Genomic DNA, 19,591 nt, shown 5'->3' with positions numbered 1-19,591 from the left:
TCAGGCCAATGCTGAAATATTTAGTGATATTGATGTCTCAGACCACCTACCCATCCTCCTTACTTATGATAAAGTCACAACCGGGAAATCCCAGCAAATCAGAGACCTAAGTCAAGCAAATCTTTTAAAATTTGCCAACATTGTCAGTAATATTAATTGGACTGATCTGTACAGCCAGAAAGACTCAGACCTTGCTTATAACTTCTTTGAAGACAAGATAACCGCCGCCTATAATAATAGTTTCAAAATTAAAACTATAAAATTTTCCCCCGAATCCTGGATTACAGAAAACGTAAAACAATCAATTAGAATCAAAAGAAAACTGTTTAAAATTTACAGGAAAAAACCTACCATAGAAAACCATAAGGAATATACCACCTAAGAAATTCTTTAAATAACCAAATACGAAATGCTAGAAGTACATACATTAGAAATAAGATATCTAAGGCCACATCAAATAAATCCAAGTGGAAAATAATAAATGAAACAACCGGCAGGCTAAAATCGAATTCGCAGATTCCTGGTAGTATCAAACCTAACGCTATTAATATACATTTTACAACAGTTATTGATTCAACCCGAAATTTTAACGTACCGCTTATGTTTAAATCAAACCCATCAACCTTTGCCCTATTTAAAACTTTTGAACTTGAGGTAAAGAATGTAATTGACGGTCTACCTCAATCATCTGCACCAGGAAAAGATGAAATACACCCCAAACCCTTAAAATTTGTAGCAAACTATTTAATAGGTCCCCTTGTCTTCCTAATCAACCTCTCGTTCGCCACAGGAGTTTATCCTGGACGGCTAAAACATGCAATGATAACACCAATTTTAAAAAAAGGTGATCCTCTTATCCTTAGTAACTATAGACCTATATCTGTACTCTCGACATTTGCTAAAATTTATGACAAACTTTTTTTAAATAGGCTGAGCTCTTTTTGTGATAAATACAATATCTTATCGACAAACCAATTTGGGTTTCGTAAAGATAGTAGTACCGAGCTAGCCATTACTAACTTATATAAGTCAATTTTGAATGCACTTGACAAGTCATGGTATTGCCTAGGGATTTTTCTTGACCTTGAAAAAGCTTTCGATAGTGTGCCTCATAAAAGACTATTAGATAAACTGGATCGACTGGGTATAAGAGGACTGTCTCTGAAATGGATATCAAGTTACCTCTCAAATCGGAAATGCTCAACCAAATTAAATAATAATATATCAGATTCGCTGGACATAACTATCGGTGTCCCTCAAGGTTCGGTATTATCCCCACTGCTTTTTAATCTATATATTAACGATATAGTAGAAAAGCTACCCAAAGAGCTTCTTCGTCTTTATGCAGATGACACAGTTTTACTATTGGAAAATAAGCACTTACCTGCTTTAATATTGCAAGGAAACACGTATTTACAAATTATAAACTCTTGGCTAGAGGAAAACGGTCTAAAATTGAACAAATTAAAAACAGAATATATAACAAAAGAGTTGGTGCGACATTCCACTAGGTGGGGACTTCTTCAACAATGACATTGAGAAAATGTTAGGAAAGAATTTCTTCAATCAATCAAATTGTGACAGTTCTATTTAAGGAATGTTGAGAATAGTAGATAAATAGGTCAAGTTTACTGTTGTGTAATTTATTTACTCCTCAACTGTCAGGTACACAAAGCTTGTCAGGAATTCGTCGGATCTTGGAGATTTAAAAACCGCTCATTGTGCTATTTATCTTATTGGTCTTGAGAGTGCTGGAATTCCTTAATCCCTGGTTTGAAAAACGCACCTAAAAATACGCTTATAATCGAAGAAGGGGAGAGGGTTCTTCAACAATGACCTTAGGTCTTTGAAGATGTTAGGAAAATATTTCGTCAATCAAATATTGACAGGTCGAGCTAAGGAATGTGGGTCAAAATAGATAAATAGGTCAAGTTTACTATTGTGTTATATACTTACTCGTCAGCTGTTATGGAGGCAAGTACACAAAGGTTGTCAAGAATTCGTCGGATCTTGGAGGTTAACCCTCAAAAACTACTTATTGTATTCTTTATATTACTGATTTTGGGAATGTTAGAATTTCTTAATCTATGGTTTCAGAACTTTGACATAAAAATACGCCTACAATCTAACAACAGAACAGTCAAGGACAATAGATATTTCGCGATAGCTACTTAGGAAATTTAGTATAAAAACCGTGGAACACGACAGAGGAGTGTATCATAATTCGAGAAGACCTTAAACGTGCAACATGGAAAATCAAGAAGCTGTTAAGAGGAAGATTGGCGTAACTAACGAACGAAAAATCAACGGTAGATTCCACATTTCTAGAGAGTTGTTCCTGACAACGGGGTTCGTGAACGGCACCCTCGATCCCGAGATTCGCTTATGTAGGAAGCAGTCGGTAAAAAGTTTCGCCATTTCAACAAGTACATGGGAGAAGTTGATCCCGCGTTTACCCGTATTAGCAGGATGGACGGCGGGCCACGAAACCAATAACTTTGAAATCGTTTTGATCGATAACGCAAATGAAAAAACAACTGTTGTGGCGTATCATAATACGTGTCATATTAAAGATTTACTAAATGACGATTCCATTGTTTTGGACAGTCTAGAAACAGCGGCATTGAACCGAGTTTCGAATGCCGTTAAGGAGCATCTTACTAAGTTAAGTAACCATGAAATTGTATTCACGCACATGACTGATATTATTATAGAATTTTATAATGATATTTATGATAATTTATATGGCGATCACGATCGTATACCGTGTTTAGATGGGCAGCCCGAAAAATTCGACGCAGTTGTGGGTTACTTCACCAATTTCGTAACATCGTACCAAGTGGTAATGAAATTTAATAATGTAATTGAAGAAGAAAATCTTCAAAGTAATTTTTAAAATTATAATGTATTCTCGGTAATTTCGGGTCAAATAACTTATTTGAAAGAGAGAATGCACATGTTAACGCATTTTTAAATTTTTATCTATTTGATAATTTGTATTTTTTCATTGATGTTTCAAAATAAATTGAATTTAAAACTGAAAAACTGTTCCATTTTATATAACTAATACTACACAGAAATGATATAAATTTCTATGTGTTCTAGTTTTTAAATTTTAAGCCTACGAAATATAAAAGTAGATATAACTAAAGTGTAGGAAAAACTTTTAAACTTGTCGAAGTTTTTCGATAGGAACTTATTTTAAATAAAAAGAAGTAAATAAAGTACAAAAACAATTTATTTAAAATTCATAAAAAATATTTAATAAATTTTTTTTTAACTCCCTCCCCCCTCCCCTCACTGGACGAGAGAACGACCCTTTTGAATATATGTCTCTGAACTTTTCCGATTAAGCCCCCAGCGAAAAGAGCTCCATCGTAGATTCGGAGGAGGCCGAGGCGAATGTTTATGATCAATGGGGTGGGGGGTGTCCCCCTTCGCCTATAGAAGATGTACCATCTTGCGAAATTCTAGAGCAGAGCGAGAGATTTTTTGAACATTTTAATATGTATGGCAGGGAAATATCTCTAAATATAACTGATGATCCGGTGGATAGTATATGTTCTATTACGGAACACGTATTAAGCGAATATAGAGCAACAGATTACGTGCAAATAACTTTACGAAGTCTGGGTATAAACTGTCGTTCGGAACTTGATTTATCCTTTAAAAGACTCGATCAAGTAGACCCTTCTATTCTCTTTGATCAACTAGCCGAGTTACTTTATGATGATGAGATCGAACATTTTTTTCAAGGACCTATAAAAATGATATTTAGGACCCCGTTACACAAGCCAAAAACAGAGGCTTTAGATCTTTGTCAAAAGGCCGGAGTCTCTGTATCCGAATGCGGTACCTCCGATTCATTCCAGAAATTTAAAGTTTATTTATCCCCCTATTCTATATTTGTTTATAAATTCGAAAACAGAGTTCCAATTCTAATTTTAGGCGAAAACGACCCTACAGATACCAGACCACGCCTCTTTCTACTTAATGAGAATAATCACTATAACGTCAAATGTAACGTAGAAAGCCAAAGTTTTTCCACAATACCTGACGACCATTTAATTCTTGGGCTTCCGTAACGCAATGGTTAGCGCGTTCGGCTGTTAACCAATAGGTTGGTGGTTCGAGCCCTTCCGGGAGCGGTGTTGTGAGGTCTCAGATGAAACGTAAAATGTCAGATTTTTTCCACAATACCTGACGAACATTTAATTTTTGGGCTCCGTGGTGCAATGATTAGCGCGTTCAGCTGTTAATCGAAAGGTTGAAAGTTCGAGCCCACCCGGGAGAGGTGTTGTGGGGTCTCAGATGTAGCGTAAAAAGTCAAAACGTTTCCACAATACGTGACAACCATTCAATTTCTGAGGTTCCGTGGCGCAATGGTTAGCGCGTTCGGCTGTTAAAAAATAGGTTGGTGGTTCGAGCCCACCCGGGAGCGGTGTTGTGGGATCTCAAATGTAACGTAGAAAGCCAAAGTTTTTCCACAATACCTGACGACCATTTAGTTTTTGGGCTTCCGTGGCGCAATGGTTAGCGCGTTCGGCTGTAAACCAATAGGTTGGTGGTTCGAGCCCTTCCGGGAGCGGTGTTGTGAGGTCTCAGATGAAACGTAAAATGTCAGATTTTTTCCACAATACCTGACGAACATTTAATTTTTGGGCTCCGTGGTGCAATGATTAGCGCGTTCAGCTGTTAATCGAAAGGTTGAAAGTTCGAGCCCACCCGGGAGAGGTGTTGTGGGGTCTCAGATGTAGCGTAAAAAGTCAAAACGTTTCCACAATACGTGACAACCATTCAATTTCTGAGGTTCCGTGGCGCAATGGTTAGCGCGTTCGGCTGTTAAAAAATAGGTTGGTGGTTCGAGCCCACCCGGGAGCGGTGTTGTGGGATCTCAAATGTAACGTAGAAAGCCAAAGTTTTTCCACAATACCTGACGACCATTTAGTTTTTGGGCTTCCGTGGCGCAATGGTTAGCGCGTTCGGCTGTAAACCAATAGGTTTGTGGTTCGAGCCCACCCGGGAGCGGTGTTGTGGGATCTCAAATGTAACGTAGAAAGCCAAAGATTTTCCACAATACCTGACGACCATTTAATTTTTGGGCTTCCTTGGTGCAATGGTTAGCGCGTTCGGCTGTTAACCGAAAGGTTGGTGGTTCGAGCCCAACCGGGAGAGGTGTTGTAGGGTCTCAGATGTAACGTAATAAGTCATAACTTATCCACAATACGTGACAACCATTTAATTTCTGAGGTTCCGTGGCTCAATGGTTAGCGCGTTCGGCTGTTAAAAAATAGGTTGGTGGTTCGAGCCCACCCGGGATCGGTGTTGTGGGATCTCAAATGTAACGTAGAAAGCCAAAGTTTTTCCACAATACCTGACGACCATTTAATTCTTGGGCTTCCGTGGCGCAATGGTTAGCGCGTTCGGCTGTAAACCAATAGGTTTGTGGTTCGAGCCCACCCGGGAGCGGTGTTGTGGGATCTCAAATGTAACGTAGAAAGCCAAAGTTTTTCCACAATACCTGACGACCATTTAATTCTTGGGCTTCCGTGGCGCAATGGTTAGCGCGTTCGGCTGTTAACCAGTAGGTTGGTTGTTCGAGCCCAACCGGGAGAGGTGTTGTGGGGTCTCTGATGTAGCGTAAAAAGTCAAAACGTTTCCACAATACGTGAAAACCATTTAATTTCTGAGGTTCCGTGGCTCAATGGTTAGCGCTTTCGGCTGTTAACCAATAGGTTGGTGGTTCGAGCCCACCCGGGAGCGGTGTTGTGGGATCTCAAATGTAACGTAGAAAGCCAAAGTTTTTCCACAATACCTGACGACCATTTAATTCTTGGGCTTCCGTGGCGCAATGGTTAGCGCGTTCGGCTGTTAACCAATAGGTTGGTGGTTCGAGCCCATCCGGGAGCGGTGTTGTGAGGTCTCAGATGTGACGTAAAAAGTCAAGGTTTTTACACAATACCTGACGAGCATTTAATTTTTGGGCTTCCGTGGCGCAATGGTTAGCGCGTTCAGCTGTTAACCAATAGGTTGGTGGTTCGAGCCCACCCGGGAGCGGTGTTGTGGGATCTCAAATGTAACGTAGAAAGCCAAAGTTTTTCCACAATACCTGACGACCATTTAGTTTTTGGGCTTCCGTGGCGCAATGGTTAGCGCGTTCGGCTGTAAACCAATAGGATGGTGGTTCGAGCCACCCGGGAGCGGTGTTGTGGGATCTCAAATGTAACGTAGAAAGCCAAAGATTTTCCACAATACCTGACGACCATTTAATTTTTGGGCTCCGTGGTGCAATGGTTAGCGCGTTCGGCTGTTAACCGAAAGGTTGGTGGTTCGAGCCCAACCGGGAGAGGTGTTGTAGGGTCTCAGATGTAACGTAATAAGTCATAACTTATCCACAATACGTGACAACCATTTAATTTCTGAGGTTCCGTGGCTCAATGGTTAGCGCGTTCGGCTGTTAAAAAATAGGTTGGTGGTTCGAGCCCACCCGGGATCGGTGTTGTGGGATCTCAAATGTAACGTAGAAAGCCAAAGTTTTTCCACAATACCTGACGACCATTTAATTCTTGGGCTTCCGTGGCGCAATGGTTAGCGCGTTCGGCTGTTAACCAGTAGGTTGGTTGTTCGAGCCCAACCGGGAGAGGTGTTGTGGGGTCTCAGATGTAGCGTAAAAAGTCAAAACGTTTCCACAATACGTGAAAACCATTTAATTTCTGAGGTTCCGTGGCTCAATGGTTAGCGCGTTCGGCTGTTAACCAATAGGTTGGTGGTTCGAGCCCACCCGGGAGCGGTGTTGTGGGATCTCAAATGTAACGTAGAAAGCCAAAGTTTTTCCACAATACCTGACGACCATTTAATTCTTGGGCTTCCGTGGCGCAATGGTTAGCGCGTTCGGCTGTTAACCAGTAGGTTGGTTGTTCGAGCCCAACCGGGAGAGGTGTTGTGGGGTCTCAGATGTAGCGTAAAAAGTCAAAAGTTTCCACAATACGTGAAAACCATTTAATTTCTGAGGTTCCGTGGCTCAATGGTTAGCGCGTTCGGCTGTTAACCAATAGGTTGGTGGTTCGAGCCCACCCGGGAGCGGTGTTGTGGGATCTCAAATGTAACGTAGAAAGCCAAAGTTTTTCCACAATACCTGACGACCATTTAATTCTTGGGCTTCCGTGGCGCAATGGTTAGCGCGTTTGGCTGTTAACCAATAGGTTGGTGGTTTGAGCCCATCCGGGAGCGGTGTTGTGAGGTCTCAGATGTGACGTAAAAAGTCAAGGTTTTTACACAATACCTGACGAGCATTTAATTTTTGGGCTTCCGTGGCGCAATGGTTAGCGCGTTCAGCTGTTAACCAATAGGTTGGTGGTTCGAGCCCACCCGGGAGCGGTGTTGTGGGATCTCAAATGTAACGTAGAAAGCCAAAGTTTTTCCACAATACCTGACGACCATTTAGTTTTCGGGCTTCCGTGGCGCAATGGTTAGCGCGTTCGGCTGTAAACCAATAGGTTGGTGGTTCGAGCCACCCGGGAGCGGTGTTGTGGGATCTCAAATGTAACGTAGAAAGCCAAAGATTTTCCACAATACCTGACGACCATTTAATTTTTGGGCTCCGTGGTGCAATGATTAGCGCGTTCAGCTGTTAATCGAAAGGTTGAAAGTTCGAGCTCACCCGGGAGAGGTGTTGTGGGGTCTCAGATGTAGCGTAAAAAGTCAAAACGTTTCCACAATACGTGACAACCATTTAATTTCTGAGGATCCGTGGCTCAATGGTTAGCACGTTCGGCTGTTAAAAAATAGGTTGGTGGTTCGAGCCCACCCGGGAGCGGTGTTGTGGGATCTCAAATGTAACGTAGAAAGCCAAAGTTTTTCCACAATACCTGACGACCATTTAATTCTTGGGCTTCCGTGGCGCAATGGTTAGCGCGTTCGGCTGTTAACCAATAGGTTGGTGGTTCGAGCCCATCCGGGAGCGGTGTTGTGAGGTCTCAGATGTGACGTAAAAAGTCCAGGTTTTTACACAATACCTGACGAGCATTTAATTTTTGGGCTTCCGTGGCGCAATGGTTAGCGCGTTCAGCTGTTAACTACTAGGTTGGTGGTTCGAGCCCACCCGGGGGCGGTGTTGTGGGATCTCAAATGTAACGTAGAAAGCCAAAGTTTTTCCACAATACCTGACGACCATTTAGTTTTTGGGCTTCCGTGGCGCAATGGTTAGCGCGTTCGGCTGTAAACCAATAGGTTGGTGGTTCGAGCCACCCGGGAGCGGTGTTGTGGGATCTCAAATGTAACGTAGAAAGCCAAAGATTTTCCACAATACCTGACGACCATTTAATTCTTGGGCTTCCGTGGCGCAATGGTTAGCGCGTTTGGCTGTTAACCAATAGGTTGGTGGTTTGAGCCCATCCGGGAGCGGTGTTGTGAGGTCTCAGATGTGACGTAAAAAGTCAAGGTTTTTACACAATACCTGACGAGCATTTAATTTTTGGGCTTCCGTGGCGCAATGGTTAGCGCGTTCAGCTGTTAACCAATAGGTTGGTGGTTCGAGCCCACCCGGGAGCGGTGTTGTGGGATCTCAAATGTAACGTAGAAAGCCAAAGTTTTTCCACAATACCTGACGACCATTTAGTTTTTGGGCTTCCGTGGCGCAATGGTTAGCGCGTTCGGCTGTAAACCAATAGGTTGGTGGTTCGAGCCACCCGGGAGCGGTGTTGTGGGATCTCAAATGTAACGTAGAAAGCCAAAGATTTTCCACAATACCTGACGACCATTTAATTTTTGGGCTCCGTGGTGCAATGATTAGCGCGTTCAGCTGTTAATCGAAAGGTTGAAAGTTCGAGCTCACCCGGGAGAGGTGTTGTGGGGTCTCAGATGTAGCGTAAAAAGTCAAAACGTTTCCACAATACGTGACAACCATTTAATTTCTGAGGATCCGTGGCTCAATGGTTAGCACGTTCGGCTGTTAAAAAATAGGTTGGTGGTTCGAGCCCACCCGGGAGCGGTGTTGTGGGATCTCAAATGTAACGTAGAAAGCCAAAGTTTTTCCACAATACCTGACGACCATTTAATTCTTGGGCTTCCGTGGCGCAATGGTTAGCGCGTTCGGCTGTTAACCAATAGGTTGGTGGTTCGAGCCCATCCGGGAGCGGTGTTGTGAGGTCTCAGATGTGACGTAAAAAGTCCAGGTTTTTACACAATACCTGACGAGCATTTAATTTTTGGGCTTCCGTGGCGCAATGGTTAGCGCGTTCAGCTGTTAACCACTAGGTTGGTGGTTCGAGCCCACCCGGGGGCGGTGTTGTGGGATCTCAAATGTAACGTAGAAAGCCAAAGTTTTTCCACAATACCTGACGACCATTTAGTTTTTGGGCTTCCGTGGCGCAATGGTTAGCGCGTTCGGCTGTAAACCAATAGGTTGGTGGTTCGAGCCCACCCGGGAGCGGTGTTGTGGGATCTCAAATGTAACGTAGAAAGCCAAAGATTTTCCACAATACCTGACGACCATTTAATTTTTGGGCTCCGTGGTGCAATGATTAGCGCGTTCAGCTGTTAATCGAAAGGTTGAAAGTTCGAGCTCACCCGGGAGAGGTGTTGTGGGGTCTCAGATGTAGCGTAAAAAGTCAAAACGTTTCCACAATACGTGACAACCATTTAATTTCTGAGGATCCGTGGCTCAATGGTTAGCACGTTCGGCTGTTAAAAAATAGGTTGGTGGTTCGAGCCCACCCGGGAGCGGTGTTGTGGGATCTCAAATGTAACGTAGAAAGCCAAAGTTTTTCCACAATACCTGACGACCATTTAATTCTTGGGCTTCCGTGGCGCAATGGTTAGCGCGTTCGGCTGTAAACCAATAGGTTGGTGGTTCGAGCCACCCGGGAGCGGTGTTGTGGGATCTCAAATGTAACGTAGAAAGCCAAAGATTTTCCACAATACCTGACGACCATTTAATTCTTGGGCTTTCGTGGCGCAATGGTTAGCGCGTTCGGCTGTTAACCAGTAGGTTGGTTGTTCGAGCCCAACCGGGAGAGGTGTTGTGGGGTCTCAGATGTAGCGTAAAAAGTCAAAACGTTTCCACAATACGTGAAAACCATTTAATTTCTGAGGTTCCGTGGCTCAATGGTTAGCGCGTTCGGCTGTTAACCAATAGGTTGGTGGTTCGAGCCCACCCGGGAGCGGTGTTGTGGGATCTCAAATGTAACGTAGAAAGCCAAAGTTTTTCCACAATACCTGACGACCATTTAATTCTTGGGCTTCCGTGGCGCAATGGTTAGCGCGTTCGGCTGTTAACCAATAGGTTGGTGGTTCGAGCCCATCCGGGAGCGGTGTTGTGAGGTCTCAGATGTGACGTAAAAAGCCAAAGTTTTTCCACAATACCTGACGACCATTTAGTTTTTGGGCTTCCGTGGCGCAATGGTTAGCGCGTTCGGCTGTAAACCAATAGGTTGGTGTTTCGAGCCACCCGGGAGCGGTGTTGTGGGATCTCAAATGTAACGTAGAAAGCCAAAGATTTTCCACAATACCTGACGACCATTTAATTTTTGGGCTCCGTGGTGCAATGATTAGCGCGTTCAGCTGTTAATCGAAAGGTTGTAAGTTCGAGCTCACCCGGGAGAGGTGTTGTGGGGTCTCAGATGTAGCGTAAAAAGTCAAAACGTTTCCACAATACGTGACAACCATTTAATTTCTGAGGATCCGTGGCTCAATGGTTAGCACGTTCGGCTGTTAAAAAATAGGTTGGTGGTTCGAGCCCACCCGGGAGCGGTGTTGTGGGATCTCAAATGTAACGTAGAAAGCCAAAGTTTTTCCACAATACCTGACGACCATTTAATTCTTGGGCTTCCGTGGCGCAATGGTTAGCGCGTTTGGCTGTTAACCAATAGGTTGGTGGTTTGAGCCCATCCGGGAGCGGTGTTGTGAGGTCTCAGATGTGACGTAAAAAGTCAAGGTTTTTACACAATACCTGACGAGCATTTAATTTTTGGGCTTCCGTGGCGCAATGGTTAGCGCGTTCAGCTGTTAACCAATAGGTTGGTGGTTCGAGCCCACCCGGGAGCGGTGTTGTGGGATCTCAAATGTAACGTAGAAAGCCAAAGTTTTTCCACAATACCTGACGACCATTTAGTTTTTGGGCTTCCGTGGCGCAATGGTTAGCGCGTTCGGCTGTAAACCAATAGGTTGGTGGTTCGAGCCACCCGGGAGCGGTGTTGTGGGATCTCAAATGTAACGTAGAAAGCCAAAGATTTTCCACAATACCTGACGACCATTTAATTTTTGGGCTCCGTGGTGCAATGATTAGCGCGTTCAGCTGTTAATCGAAAGGTTGAAAGTTCGAGCTCACCCGGGAGAGGTGTTGTGGGGTCTCAGATGTAGCGTAAAAAGTCAAAACGTTTCCACAATACGTGACAACCATTTAATTTCTGAGGATCCGTGGCTCAATGGTTAGCACGTTCGGCTGTTAAAAAATAGGTTGGTGGTTCGAGCCCACCCGGGAGCGGTGTTGTGGGATCTCAAATGTAACGTAGAAAGCCAAAGTTTTTCCACAATACCTGACGACCATTTAATTCTTGGGCTTCCGTGGCGCAATGGTTAGCGCGTTCGGCTGTAAACCAATAGGTTTGTGGTTCGAGCCCACCCGGGAGCGGTGTTGTGGGATCTCAAATGTAACGTAGAAAGCCAAAGTTTTTCCACAATACCTGACGACCATTTAATTCTTGGGCTTCCGTGGCGCAATGGTTAGCGCGTTCGGCTGTTAACCAGTAGGTTGGTTGTTCGAGCCCAACCGGGAGAGGTGTTGTGGGGTCTCAGATGTAGCGTAAAAAGTCAAAACGTTTCCACAATACGTGAAAACCATTTAATTTCTGAGGTTCCGTGGCTCAATGGTTAGCGCGTTCGGCTGTTAACCAATAGGTTGGTGGTTCGAGCCCACCCGGGAGCGGTGTTGTGGGATCTCAAATGTAACGTAGAAAGCCAAAGTTTTTCCACAATACCTGACGACCATTTAATTCTTGGGCTTCCGTGGCGCAATGGTTAGCGCGTTCGGCTGTTAACCAATAGGTTGGTGGTTCGAGCCCATCCGGGAGCGGTGTTGTGAGGTCTCAGATGTGACGTAAAAAGCCAAAGTTTTTCCACAATACCTGACGACCATTTAGTTTTTGGGCTTCCGTGGCGCAATGGTTAGCGCGTTCGGCTGTAAACCAATAGGTTGGTGTTTCGAGCCACCCGGGAGCGGTGTTGTGGGATCTCAAATGTAACGTAGAAAGCCAAAGATTTTCCACAATACCTGACGACCATTTAATTTTTGGGCTCCGTGGTGCAATGATTAGCGCGTTCAGCTGTTAATCGAAAGGTTGTAAGTTCGAGCTCACCCGGGAGAGGTGTTGTGGGGTCTCAGATGTAGCGTAAAAAGTCAAAACGTTTCCACAATACGTGACAACCATTTAATTTCTGAGGATCCGTGGCTCAATGGTTAGCACGTTCGGCTGTTAAAAAATAGGTTGGTGGTTCGAGCCCACCCGGGAGCGGTGTTGTGGGATCTCAAATGTAACGTAGAAAGCCAAAGTTTTTCCACAATACCTGACGACCATTTAATTCTTGGGCTTCCGTGGCGCAATGGTTAGCGCGTTTGGCTGTTAACCAATAGGTTGGTGGTTTGAGCCCATCCGGGAGCGGTGTTGTGAGGTCTCAGATGTGACGTAAAAAGTCAAGGTTTTTACACAATACCTGACGAGCATTTAATTTTTGGGCTTCCGTGGCGCAATGGTTAGCGCGTTCAGCTGTTAACCAATAGGTTGGTGGTTCGAGCCCACCCGGGAGCGGTGTTGTGGGATCTCAAATGTAACGTAGAAAGCCAAAGTTTTTCCACAATACCTGACGACCATTTAGTTTTTGGGCTTCCGTGGCGCAATGGTTAGCGCGTTCGGCTGTAAACCAATAGGTTGGTGGTTCGAGCCACCCGGGAGCGGTGTTGTGGGATCTCAAATGTAACGTAGAAAGCCAAAGATTTTCCACAATACCTGACGACCATTTAATTTTTGGGCTCCGTGGTGCAATGATTAGCGCGTTCAGCTGTTAATCGAAAGGTTGAAAGTTCGAGCTCACCCGGGAGAGGTGTTGTGGGGTCTCAGATGTAGCGTAAAAAGTCAAAACGTTTCCACAATACGTGACAACCATTTAATTTCTGAGGATCCGTGGCTCAATGGTTAGCACGTTCGGCTGTTAAAAAATAGGTTGGTGGTTCGAGCCCACCCGGGAGCGGTGTTGTGGGATCTCAAATGTAACGTAGAAAGCCAAAGTTTTTCCACAATACCTGACGACCATTTAATTCTTGGGCTTCCGTGGCGCAATGGTTAGCGCGTTCGGCTGTTAACCAATAGGTTGGTGGTTCGAGCCCATCCGGGAGCGGTGTTGTGAGGTCTCAGATGTGACGTAAAAAGTCAAGGTTTTTACACAATACCTGACGAGCATTTAATTTTTGGGCTTCCGTGGCGCAATGGTTAGCGCGTTCAGCTGTTAACCACTAGGTTGGTGGTTCGAGCCCACCCGGGGGCGGTGTTGTGGGATCTCAAATGTAACGTAGAAAGCCAAAGTTTTTCCACAATACCTGACGACCATTTAGTTTTTGGGCTTCCGTGGCGCAATGGTTAGCGCGTTCGGCTGTAAACCAATAGGTTGGTGGTTCGAGCCCACCCGGGAGCGGTGTTGTGGGATCTCAAATGTAACGTAGAAAGCCAAAGATTTTCCACAATACCTGACGACCATTTAATTTTTGGGCTCCGTGGTGCAATGATTAGCGCGTTCAGCTGTTAATCGAAAGGTTGAAAGTTCGAGCTCACCCGGGAGAGGTGTTGTGGGGTCTCAGATGTAGCGTAAAAAGTCAAAACGTTTCCACAATACGTGACAACCATTTAATTTCTGAGGATCCGTGGCTCAATGGTTAGCACGTTCGGCTGTTAAAAAATAGGTTGGTGGTTCGAGCCCACCCGGGAGCGGTGTTGTGGGATCTCAAATGTAACGTAGAAAGCCAAAGTTTTTCCACAATACCTGACGACCATTTAATTCTTGGGCTTCCGTGGCGCAATGGTTAGCGCGTTCGGCTGTAAACCAATAGGTTTGTGGTTCGAGCCCACCCAGGAGCGGTGTTGTGGGATCTCAAATGTAACGTAGAAAGCCAAAGATTTTCCACAATACCTGACGACCATTTAATTTTTGGGCTCCGTGGTGCAATGATTAGCGCGTTCAGCTGTTAATCGAAAGGTTGTAAGTTCGAGCTCACCCGGGAGAGGTGTTGTGGGGTCTCAGATGTAGCGTAAAAAGTCAAAACGTTTCCACAATACGTGACAACCATTTAATTTCTGAGGATCCGTGGCTCAATGGTTAGCACGTTCGGCTGTTAAAAAATAGGTTGGTGGTTCGAGCCCACCCGGGAGCGGTGTTGTGGGATCTCAAATGTAACGTAGAAAGCCAAAGTTTTTCCACAATACCTGACGACCATTTAATTCTTGGGCTTCCGTGGCGCAATGGTTAGCGCGTTTGGCTGTTAACCAATAGGTTGGTGGTTTGAGCCCATCCGGGAGCGGTGTTGTGAGGTCTCAGATGTGACGTAAAAAGTCAAGGTTTTTACACAATACCTGACGAGCATTTAATTTTTGGGCTTCCGTGGCGCAATGGTTAGCGCGTTCAGCTGTTAACCAATAGGTTGGTGGTTCGAGCCCACCCGGGAGCGGTGTTGTGGGATCTCAAATGTAACGTAGAAAGCCAAAGTTTTTCCACAATACCTGACGACCATTTAGTTTTTGGGCTTCCGTGGCGCAATGGTTAGCGCGTTCGGCTGTAAACCAATAGGTTGGTGGTTCGAGCCACCCGGGAGCGGTGTTGTGGGATCTCAAATGTAACGTAGAAAGCCAAAGATTTTCCACAATACCTGACGACCATTTAATTTTTGGGCTCCGTGGTGCAATGATTAGCGCGTTCAGCTGTTAATCGAAAGGTTGAAAGTTCGAGCTCACCCGGGAGAGGTGTTGTGGGGTCTCAGATGTAGCGTAAAAAGTCAAAACGTTTCCACAATACGTGACAACCATTTAATTTCTGAGGATCCGTGGCTCAATGGTTAGCACGTTCGGCTGTTAAAAAATAGGTTGGTGGTTCGAGCCCACCCGGGAGCGGTGTTGTGGGATCTCAAATGTAACGTAGAAAGCCAAAGTTTTTCCACAATACCTGACGACCATTTAATTCTTGGGCTTCCGTGGCGCAATGGTTAGCGCGTTCGGCTGTTAACCAATAGGTTGGTGGTTCGAGCCCATCCGGGAGCGGTGTTGTGAGGTCTCAGATGTGACGTAAAAAGTCAAGGTTTTTACACAATACCTGACGAGCATTTAATTTTTGGGCTTCCGTGGCGCAATGGTTAGCGCGTTCAGCTGTTAACCACTAGGTTGGTGGTTCGAGCCCACCCGGGGGCGGTGTTGTGGGATCTCAAATGTAACGTAGAAAGCCAAAGTTTTTCCACAATACCTGACGACCATTTAGTTTTTGGGCTTCCGTGGCGCAATGGTTAGCGCGTTCGGCTGTAAACCAATAGGTTGGTGGTTCGAGCCCACCCGGGAGCGGTGTTGTGGGATCTCAAATGTAACGTAGAAAGCCAAAGATTTTCCACAATACCTGACGACCATTTAATTTTTGGGCTCCGTGGTGCAATGATTAGCGCGTTCAGCTGTTAATCGAAAGGTTGAAAGTTCGAGCTCACCCGGGAGAGGTGTTGTGGGGTCTCAGATGTAGCGTAAAAAGTCAAAACGTTTCCACAATACGTGACAACCATTTAATTTCTGAGGATCCGTGGCTCAATGGTTAGCACGTTCGGCTGTTAAAAAATAGGTTGGTGGTTCGAGCCCACCCGGGAGCGGTGTTGTGGGATCTCAAATGTAACGTAGAAAGCCAAAGTTTTTCCACAATACCTGACGACCATTTAATTCTTGGGCTTCCGTGGCGCAATGGTTAGCGCGTTCGGCTGTAAACCAATAGGTTTGTGGTTCGAGCCCACCCAGGAGCGGTGTTGTGGGATCTCAAATGTAACGTAGAAAGCCAAAGTTTTTCCACAATACCTGACGACCATTTAATTCTTGGGCTTCCGTGGCGCAATGGTTAGCGCGTTCGGCTGTTAACCAGTAGGTTGGTTGTTCGAGCCCAACCGGGAGAGGTGTTGTGGGGTCTCAGATGTAGCGTAAAAAGTCAAAACGTTTCCACAATACGTGAAAACCATTTAATTTCTGAGGTTCCGTGGCTCAATGGTTAGCGCGTTCGGCTGTTAACCAATAGGTTGGTGGTTCGAGCCCACCCGGGAGCGGTGTTGTGGGATCTCAAATGTAACGTAGAAAGCCAAAGTTTTTCCACAATACCTGACGACCATTTAATTCTTGGGCTTCCGTGGCGCAATGGTTAGCGCGTTCGGCTGTTAACCAATAGGTTGGTGGTTCGAGCCCATCCGGGAGCGGTGTTGTGAGGTCTCAGATGTGACGTAAAAAGCCAAAGTTTTTCCACAATACCTGACGACCATTTAGTTTTTGGGCTTCCGTGGCGCAATGGTTAGCGCGTTCGGCTGTAAACCAATAGGTTGGTGTTTCGAGCCACCCGGGAGCGGTGTTGTGGGATCTCAAATGTAACGTAGAAAGCCAAAGATTTTCCACAATACCTGACGACCATTTAATTTTTGGGCTCCGTGGTGCAATGATTAGCGCGTTCAGCTGTTAATCGAAAGGTTGTAAGTTCGAGCTCACCCGGGAGAGGTGTTGTGGGGTCTCAGATGTAGCGTAAAAAGTCAAAACGTTTCCACAATACGTGACAACCATTTAATTTCTGAGGATCCGTGGCTCAATGGTTAGCACGTTCGGATGTTAAAAAATAGGTTGGTGGTTCGAGCCCACCCGGGAGCGGTGTTGTGGGATCTCAAATGTAACGTAGAAAGCCAAAGTTTTTCCACAATACCTGACGACCATTTAATTCTTGGGCTTCCGTGGCGCAATGGTTAGCGCGTTCGGCTGTAAACCAATAGGTTTGTGGTTCGAGCCCACCCGGGAGCGGTGTTGCGGGATCTCAAATGTAACGTAGAAAGCCAAAGATTTTCCACAATACCTGACGACCATTTAATTTTTGGGCTTCCTTGGTGCAATGGTTAGCGCGTTCGGCTGTTAACCGAAAGGTTGGTGGTTCGAGCCCAACCGGGAGAGGTGTTGTAGGGTCTCAGATGTAACGTAATATGTCATAACTTATCCACAATACGTGACAGCCATTTCATTTCTGAGGTTCCGTGGCTCAATGGTTAGCGCGTTCGGCTGTTAAAAAATAGGTTGGTGGTTCGAGCCCATCCGGGAGCGGTGTTGTGAGGTCTCAGATGTGACGTAAAAAGTCAAGGTTTTTACACAATACCTGACGAGCATTTAATTTTTGGGCTTCCGTGGCGCAATGGTTAGCGCGTTCAGCTGTTAACCACTAGGTTGGTGGTTCGAGCCCACCCGGGGGCGGTGTTGTGGGATCTCAAATGTAACGTAGAAAGCCAAAGTTTTTCCACAATACCTGACGACCATTTAGTTTTTGGGCTTCCGTGGCGCAATGGTTAGCGCGTTCGGCTGTAAACCAATAGGTTGGTGGTTCGAGCCCACCCGGGAGCGGTGTTGTGGGATCTCAAATGTAACGTAGAAAGCCAAAGATTTTCCACAATACCTGACGACCATTTAATTTTTGGGCTCCTTGGTGCAATGATTAGCGCGTTCAGCTGTTAATCGAAAGGTTGTAAGTTCGAGCTCACCCGGGAGAGGTGTTGTGGGGTCTCAGATGTAGCGTAAAAAGTCAAAACGTTTCCACAATACGTGACAACCATTTAATTTCTGAGGATCCGTGGCTCAATGGTTAGCACGTTCGGCTGTTAAAAAATAGGTTGGTGGTTCGAGCCCACCCGGGAGCGGTGTTGTGGGATCTCAAATGTAACGTAGAAAGCCAAAGTTTTTCCACAATACCTGACGACCATTTAATTCTTGGGCTTCCGTGGCGCAATGGTTAGCGCGTTCGGCTGTAAACCAATAGGTTTGTGGTTCGAGCCCACCCGGGAGCGGTGTTGCGGGATCTCAAATGTAACGTAGAAAGCCAAAGATTTTCCACAATACCTGACGACCATTTAATTTTTGGGCTTCCTTGGTGCAATGGTTAGCGCGTTCGGCTGTTAACCGAAAGGTTGGTGGTTCGAGCCCAACCGGGAGAGGTGTTGTAGGTTCTCAGATGTAACGTAATATGTCATAACTTATCCACAATACGTGACAGCCATTTCATTTCTGAGGTTCCGTGGCTCAATGGTTAGCACGTTCGGCTGTTAAAAAATAGGTTGGTGGTTCGAGCCCATCCGGGAGCGGTGTTGTGAGGTCTCAGATGTGACGTAAAAAGTCAAGGTTTTTACACAATACCTGACGAGCATTTAATTTTTGGGCTTCCGTGGCGCAATGGTTAGCGCGTTCAGCTGTTAACCACTAGGTTGGTGGTTCGAGCCCACCCGGGGGCGGTGTTGTGGGATCTCAAATGTAACGTAGAAAGCCAAAGTTTTTCCACAATACCTGACGACCATTTAGTTTTTGGGCTTCCGTGGCGCAATGGTTAGCGCGTTCGGCTGTAAACCAATAGGTTGGTGGTTCGAGCCCACCCGGGAGCGGTGTTGTGGGATCTCAAATGTAACGTAGAAAGCCAAAGATTTTCCACAATACCTGACGACCATTTAATTTTTGGGCTCCGTGGTGCAATGATTAGCGCGTTCAGCTGTTAATCGAAAGGTTGAAAGTTCGAGCTCACCCGGGAGAGGTGTTGTGGGGTCTCAGATGTAGCGTAAAAAGTCAAAACGTTTCCACAATACGTGACAACCATTTAATTTCTGAGGATCCGTGGCTCAATGGTTAGCGCGTTCGGCTGTTAAAAAATAGGTTGGTGGTTCGAGCCCACCCGGGAGCGGTGTTGTGGGATCTCAAATGTAACGTAGAAAGCCAAAGTTTTTCCACAATACCTGATGACCATTTAATTCTTGGGCTTCCGTGGCGCAATGGTTAGCGCGTTCGGCTGTTAACCAATAGGTTGGTGGTTCGAGCTCATCCGGGAGCGGTGTTGTGAGGTCTCAGATGTGACGTAAAAAGTCAAGCTTTTTACACAATACCTGACGAGCATTTAACTTTTGGGCTTCCGCGGCGCAATGGTTAGCGCGTTCGGCTGTTAACCAATAGGTTGGTGGTTCGAGCCCATCCGGGAGCGGTGTTGTGAGGTCTCAGATGTGACGTAAAAAGTCAAGGTTTTTACACAATACCTGACGATCATTTAATTTTTGGGCTTCCGTGGCGCAATGGTTAGCGCGTTCAGCTGTTAACCAATAGGTTGGCGGTTCGAGCCCACCCGGGAGCGGTGTTGTGGGATCTCAAATGTAGCGTAGAAAGCCAAAGTTTTTCTACATTACCTGACGACCATTTAATTTTTGGGCTTCCGTGGCGCAATGGTTAGCACGTTCGGCTGTTAACCAATAGGTTGTTGGTTCGAGCCCACCCGGGAGCGGTGTTGTGGGATCTCAAATGTAACGTAGAAAGCCAAA

The 19,591-nt window shown here is 45.6% G+C and overlaps 19 non-coding genes across 19 annotated transcripts; all 19 read left to right on the top strand.

The window, feature by feature from the left end:
* The first annotated feature begins 4,515 nt into the window (after positions 1 to 4,515).
* Positions 4,516 to 4,588, top strand: TRNAY-GUA (transfer RNA tyrosine (anticodon GUA)). Its single transcript has one exon. It is a non-coding gene; the product is annotated as a tRNA-Tyr (tRNA).
* Positions 4,589 to 4,955: 367 nt separating this feature from the next.
* TRNAY-GUA (transfer RNA tyrosine (anticodon GUA)) lies at positions 4,956 to 5,028 on the top strand. Its single transcript has one exon. It is a non-coding gene; the product is annotated as a tRNA-Tyr (tRNA).
* Positions 5,029 to 5,396: 368 nt separating this feature from the next.
* TRNAY-GUA (transfer RNA tyrosine (anticodon GUA)) lies at positions 5,397 to 5,469 on the top strand. The gene has a single exon. It is a non-coding gene; the product is annotated as a tRNA-Tyr (tRNA).
* Positions 5,470 to 6,131: 662 nt separating this feature from the next.
* Positions 6,132 to 6,203, top strand: TRNAY-GUA (transfer RNA tyrosine (anticodon GUA)). The gene has a single exon. It is a non-coding gene; the product is annotated as a tRNA-Tyr (tRNA).
* Positions 6,204 to 7,451: 1,248 nt separating this feature from the next.
* TRNAY-GUA (transfer RNA tyrosine (anticodon GUA)) lies at positions 7,452 to 7,523 on the top strand. Its single transcript has one exon. It is a non-coding gene; the product is annotated as a tRNA-Tyr (tRNA).
* A 661-nt stretch (positions 7,524 to 8,184) lies between these two features.
* TRNAY-GUA (transfer RNA tyrosine (anticodon GUA)) lies at positions 8,185 to 8,256 on the top strand. Its single transcript has one exon. It is a non-coding gene; the product is annotated as a tRNA-Tyr (tRNA).
* A 368-nt stretch (positions 8,257 to 8,624) lies between these two features.
* On the top strand, positions 8,625 to 8,696 carry TRNAY-GUA (transfer RNA tyrosine (anticodon GUA)). Its single transcript has one exon. It is a non-coding gene; the product is annotated as a tRNA-Tyr (tRNA).
* A 661-nt stretch (positions 8,697 to 9,357) lies between these two features.
* TRNAY-GUA (transfer RNA tyrosine (anticodon GUA)) lies at positions 9,358 to 9,430 on the top strand. Its single transcript has one exon. It is a non-coding gene; the product is annotated as a tRNA-Tyr (tRNA).
* A 367-nt stretch (positions 9,431 to 9,797) lies between these two features.
* TRNAY-GUA (transfer RNA tyrosine (anticodon GUA)) lies at positions 9,798 to 9,869 on the top strand. Its single transcript has one exon. It is a non-coding gene; the product is annotated as a tRNA-Tyr (tRNA).
* A 1,248-nt stretch (positions 9,870 to 11,117) lies between these two features.
* On the top strand, positions 11,118 to 11,189 carry TRNAY-GUA (transfer RNA tyrosine (anticodon GUA)). Its single transcript has one exon. It is a non-coding gene; the product is annotated as a tRNA-Tyr (tRNA).
* Positions 11,190 to 11,556: 367 nt separating this feature from the next.
* On the top strand, positions 11,557 to 11,629 carry TRNAY-GUA (transfer RNA tyrosine (anticodon GUA)). The gene has a single exon. It is a non-coding gene; the product is annotated as a tRNA-Tyr (tRNA).
* Positions 11,630 to 12,877: 1,248 nt separating this feature from the next.
* TRNAY-GUA (transfer RNA tyrosine (anticodon GUA)) lies at positions 12,878 to 12,949 on the top strand. The gene has a single exon. It is a non-coding gene; the product is annotated as a tRNA-Tyr (tRNA).
* A 661-nt stretch (positions 12,950 to 13,610) lies between these two features.
* On the top strand, positions 13,611 to 13,683 carry TRNAY-GUA (transfer RNA tyrosine (anticodon GUA)). Its single transcript has one exon. It is a non-coding gene; the product is annotated as a tRNA-Tyr (tRNA).
* A 1,101-nt stretch (positions 13,684 to 14,784) lies between these two features.
* Positions 14,785 to 14,856, top strand: TRNAY-GUA (transfer RNA tyrosine (anticodon GUA)). The gene has a single exon. It is a non-coding gene; the product is annotated as a tRNA-Tyr (tRNA).
* Positions 14,857 to 15,517: 661 nt separating this feature from the next.
* Positions 15,518 to 15,590, top strand: TRNAY-GUA (transfer RNA tyrosine (anticodon GUA)). Its single transcript has one exon. It is a non-coding gene; the product is annotated as a tRNA-Tyr (tRNA).
* A 1,394-nt stretch (positions 15,591 to 16,984) lies between these two features.
* TRNAY-GUA (transfer RNA tyrosine (anticodon GUA)) lies at positions 16,985 to 17,057 on the top strand. Its single transcript has one exon. It is a non-coding gene; the product is annotated as a tRNA-Tyr (tRNA).
* Positions 17,058 to 17,572: 515 nt separating this feature from the next.
* TRNAY-GUA (transfer RNA tyrosine (anticodon GUA)) lies at positions 17,573 to 17,645 on the top strand. Its single transcript has one exon. It is a non-coding gene; the product is annotated as a tRNA-Tyr (tRNA).
* A 367-nt stretch (positions 17,646 to 18,012) lies between these two features.
* TRNAY-GUA (transfer RNA tyrosine (anticodon GUA)) lies at positions 18,013 to 18,085 on the top strand. The gene has a single exon. It is a non-coding gene; the product is annotated as a tRNA-Tyr (tRNA).
* Positions 18,086 to 18,600: 515 nt separating this feature from the next.
* TRNAY-GUA (transfer RNA tyrosine (anticodon GUA)) lies at positions 18,601 to 18,673 on the top strand. The gene has a single exon. It is a non-coding gene; the product is annotated as a tRNA-Tyr (tRNA).
* Positions 18,674 to 19,591: the final 918 nt, after the last annotated feature.

This window comes from Phalangium opilio, unplaced genomic scaffold (genome assembly GCF_054372755.1).
Source record: "Phalangium opilio isolate 3A_F unplaced genomic scaffold, DU_Popi_V2 ptg000329l_1, whole genome shotgun sequence".
NCBI lineage: Eukaryota > Metazoa > Arthropoda > Arachnida > Opiliones > Phalangiidae > Phalangium > Phalangium opilio.
The sequence above is the reverse complement of the archived record's forward strand: the minus strand, read 5'-3'. Positions and strand labels throughout refer to the sequence as shown.